Raw genomic sequence first — 4,981 nt, forward strand, 5'->3', positions numbered from 1 at the left:
CATAAACCATGGGGCCGTAGGAAGCAGACATGGGCCAGAGACCACAGATCCCTCTGTAAACAGAGAGTCATTGCTGTCCTGCTTGGTGGCTTGCTGCTGCTCAGGTTGAAGGTCAGCAAACTTCCCTCCCCACATGGCATTGTTTGCATGGACAGCAGAGCCAGGAAATCCCATGGGGCTGTCCACCCCTGTTTCTGCTTGAGCCCCATAGACAAGTTGTGCTGCAGCCCGGGTGCCGTCAAGGAACTGGAGCTCCTGCATGGGGCTCATAAAACTGTAGTGTGGCCAGAAGGGACAGGGAAAACCTCCCAAGTGTTGTCCAAACTCTCTACAAGAGCCTGAGGCCACTTACCCACAGGTGTCCCATATGCTGAGCATGGGCCTGCACATGGCCAGCAGGACAAGGAGGCACAGCAAATTCATCACTGCCAGTGGCACGTATCAGCTGCAAGGAGTGAAGGTTCATTCAGCACAGCTGCTAACTAATGCCTGCAGTACCTTTGGCCCCAGGGCTGATGTCACAGAGCAGCTGGTTCAGTGTTTTAGGCACAGTGGTCTTAGGGGGTGGGCAATGGAGGGGCAACACAGAGTCACAGAATCATAAACTGGTTTGGGTTAGAAGGGACTTTAAAGATTATCTAGTTCCAACTCCCCTGCCTGAATACTGTCTTCTAGAGCAGGATGCTTGAAACCCCATCCCACCTGGCCTTGAACACTTCCAGGGATAGGACAGCTTCTTTAGACAGCCTGTGCCAGTGCCTTACCACCCATAAAGTTCCAAGCAGGAAGGAAGGCAGAAGGTGGGACTGGACATTCCTGATAGGCCCCACTGAATGCTCTGCTGGCAGGATGAGGATGTCCAGGCCTTGTGGCAGGTAGCAGCATCTGGCTTCCAGCACTGCCTGCTAAAAGCTCACAGGAGCACACCACATGTGGCATTACAGCCTCTTTGGGAAGTTCACTGACGCCATGCTCTCTGCATCAGTTTGCCACCAGATCCTTCCCAAAAAACATTCAACAGTATGCATGTGTTTGGGTGCTGAGGATCCAGTCCAGTTGCAGCTGTGGTGGGTAAGCAACAAAATGCAAGCCCAATAAACCAAGCGTTCCCAAGCAGTGTCAACCTTCCTGCACAAAGCACAGTGAAACACAGATGCAGCACAGTCCATGCTGGCCATGCCAGCCACAGTAACACCCTCTGGGAGGCTCCATGTCCTTGCTGTCTATGGCTTCTCTTGCTGTTCTGAGCCCACACTGACAAGGATGGTTGTGGCACCTGGGATGTGTAGCCAAGGACATGCAATTTGAAGCTGTAGACAGGGAAGGATGCTCCTGCTCTTAGCCCCACATGCCAATCTCCGTGGCTTTGGTAAATCCCGTACCAGCCTCATTTCATCAGTCTGGCTGCTACAGCCTTGTTCACCTGCTGGAGTGCAGGGCAGTCATGGGAGAAAAGTAGGAGCCAGCCACATACACTGCAGTTGCTGAGCAGAGCGAGGTCCCTGGAGGGGAGGAGCAGCGTCTCTCTTCTGGTGTCTTCTCACAGAAGCCACCCCTGCTGTTCTACCCTGTCGCCCTTTATAAGACTTTGCCACTTAAACCCAATGCAAGGTTGCAGAGAAGAGCCATGAGAACAACAGAGAGGTAGTAAAAACGGCCTAATGATGAGAGACTCAGTCTGATTAACTTCTCAGGGAGAAGGTAAAAGATCAGGAACAGGGGCTTGGCACAAAAGGAGACTTCAGCATGGCAAGAAATACTTCACAGACTCTGGCTGATGTTAGGTAAGCTCAAATAGAAGGCAAGATGAGGTTTGTTGTTTTGATTTTTTACCAGTAAGTGACATTACTGTTAAGGCAGCTTGTGAAAGTAAATCAGGGACAAATAAATTTGAACCTTGATGAGCACTGTCCTTTCTTGGGTGAATCGTTTTTCTGCTCGTTTACTTTAAAGAAGGGAGTCAGTAACATTTTCTCAAGTGGTCTTGGGTTTCGGAGAGTAGAAGCCTACTCCAGGAGATTGTTCCAAAGAAGGTGGCTCAGACAAGTGCAACTTGATGATTTTGTTTCAAAGCCCTCCTGATGGCCCAGCTGTCACTATTCCAGAAAGTTTACCCAGGCAGTTCCATACTCAGCGTTAGGCCATTTTGATTTCAGTCTGAGATGCAAATTCTATTGAGGCACCACACAGATGCAAAGCACCCTAAACCCACCCTCTGTAATCCCTCACCAAGCTTGCTACCATAATTGAGTTCTTTGTGGAAGCACCACATGGTTCTCAAACATCTGCTTGGGAAGGTTTTTGAGGAAAAATACTTGAATGGAACATTTTGAAACATGGGGAATGTTTAAAAAAATCTCATTTAAGGATGAAATTTTTTTCTGTTGCTCCTAGAAGTGTTGAAAGTTTGCTTCTTTAAATGCTTCTGAAAGAGCCTGTATTTTGCTCTTGTAAATGATAGTCACACAATGTTCTGTGCATCTGTTTTGACAGGAGAGACAAGAAGACATGAAAGCAAATAGAAAACCAGAACAATAAATAGAGAAGATAAAAAGATTGGGGAAAAAAGTGATAACTTCAATTTACAATAAAAGACCAAAGGGAAGTAAGGAAATGATCAATTGGTTATCAAAGTATGTTAAAATCACAGATTTTGAAAAGATGATTTGGGAAGTATACTGTGATGTTTCAAAACTGACAAAAAAGGAGCTTTGTGTTAAAAAGTAGTGTTTGTGTATTCATTAATCTCCAGTAACTGTACCTAATAAAAAATGAAAATGTGTTTTATTTAATATACATTATTTTCCTTGCTTGACTGAATTGAACTGGCAAGCGTAAGAGTATGCCTCATCTCATTGTGAACTCATCTTTCAATTTTAAAGTTATTTGCAGAAAGGTCTGTGCCTCAAATCAACAAGACACCTTCCTCTCTCTGTTTCCTACCCCAGACTCCATAACTGTCAGTGCCATGTGTGTGAGGGGTCAGTGATCCACAGTTTAGTCCTGAGCAGGTGCAGGCTATATTGGTTAGCCTGGAGAAAAGGAAGCAGGGGAGACCCTACTGGTCTATCCAACTCCCTGAAAGGAGGTTGTAGTGAAGTGGGGATTGGTCTCTTGACCCGGGTAACAAGTGGCAGGACCAAAGTAGCCAGCCCTCAGGTTGGTCCAGGCGAGGTTTAGGTTAGAAAAATTTCTTTACCAAAAGGCTTGTCAAGCTTTGAAACAGGCTGCCCAGGGAAGGGATTAAGCAACCATCCTTGGACATATTTACAAAGCACAAAACCATTGTGCTTAGGGAACATGGCATAGTGGTGGACTTGTCAGTGCTAGTACAGTATAGCAAACCTATGGAAAGGGGTAAAAGATCACTTGCAGTTACTGGTGTCACTTGATACTCTCTGTTGTGCTCATTTGAGTTCTTTCTTTAAGGTTATCTTCTAAGACATCTTTAAGGCACACAGCCATCTGGATATCTTCCCTTTATGCAATTAGCATATAACTAGTAATGCAGAATTTATCACTATTAAGGAATATTGCCAGAAGGGTTGAGACTAAAACGTTGTTATTGTTTAGAATTTGCATGATGATGTAACAATGAGGACAAACATTCAAAGTTACCCTCTTTAAGTGCTTCTTGAAAAGTTAGAGGGCTTGACCATGGTTTTGTATCTGGATGACACTTCTGTGACAAGGAGATGAGCTTCCTTGCTGTTTCCCTTTTCCATCCCCCTTATGTTATCTGGAAGCAAAGGTACCTATTAAACTTTTCAATTAATTGATAAGAGGGTTGTGTGCAGGAGGAAAATTACTTCAAGCATGTATATTTTCATTTCAGATTTCATACTGGTAGTAGTTGGAATATAGATCAAATGCACATTTGCATATTGATAATATAAAAATTTTCTTTTTCCACATTCTGTTGGTATAGGTTGAGCTTTATTTTCTTTTTTAATATCAATAAAAATAACAGACCTGTAAAAGAGGTGTCCTCATCCCTGTTTTGATTTATATGAGGTCCACTCCCAATTCTGGAAAGCTCAAGATTACAAAAGTAGTTTAAGAGTGCCTCAGCCCTTCTCCCTATTTTCTGCTTGGTGTGTCTATTCTTTCAGAGGCATGGTGTGAAATGTCTCCGTATGTCCATTCTAGGGGACCATGACACCTCTATATCTCTATATATACCTCAGTGCTATATAGTGTGCCTGTGGAAAGGTAAAGTAAGATTAGGAAGGCTGCAATTTGGCCTCTTGGAAGACAGAAGAAAGGGAAAGAATTGTTTAACCACACTTCACCTACCATTTACAGGTGCCATTTACAAATATGATGCCTGGGTTGGGTTGGACCCCAGCAAAAGACCATTTTTCCCTAAACACTTTATGTGTTTCTAGGCACCAAAAATACTTTTATGGGATCAACCTGTGCAGTCTCTGCAGTGCAGCTGTGGATGAGTGTTTTTGACAACTATTGTGGTAAGTTTGTATGTCTGGGATCTAATTTTTGTTTTTTCCCTCTCCCTCTCTCACCCCCTTCCCCAAATCCTACAGCTACACTACTCTGCTTGTTTAACAGAGCACTGTGGCTGTTGCATAAAGAGCCAGGAATTACCTCTGCAAGTGTGAACAGAGTTGCTGGGAAAAGCTAACTACTGTATTTAACATTTCTGGTTTTGCTGTTAATAACAGGTGCCTAGAGATATGCACACATTGGGAATCAGAGAATCACCATTTGTTTAGATTGCAAAAGACCTTTAAAATCAAGTCCAATCATAAACCTGGCACTGCCAAGTCCACCACTAAACCATGTCCCTAAGCATCACGTCTACATGAATTTTAAATGCCTCCAGGAATGGTAACTCAACCACTCCCCTGGACAGCCTGTTCCAATGCTTGGCCACTTTCTCTGTGAAGAAATATCCAATCTAAACCTCCCCATGAGAACTTGAGGTTAGTTTATCTTGTCCTATCACTCGTTACCTGAGAGA

The sequence above is a fragment of the Corvus kubaryi genome, unplaced genomic scaffold (genome assembly GCF_017639235.1).
Source record: "Corvus kubaryi isolate FWS band 111438036 unplaced genomic scaffold, C.kubaryi_AGA036_p1.0 split1-37296, whole genome shotgun sequence".
Classification (NCBI taxonomy): Eukaryota; Metazoa; Chordata; class Aves; order Passeriformes; family Corvidae; genus Corvus; species Corvus kubaryi.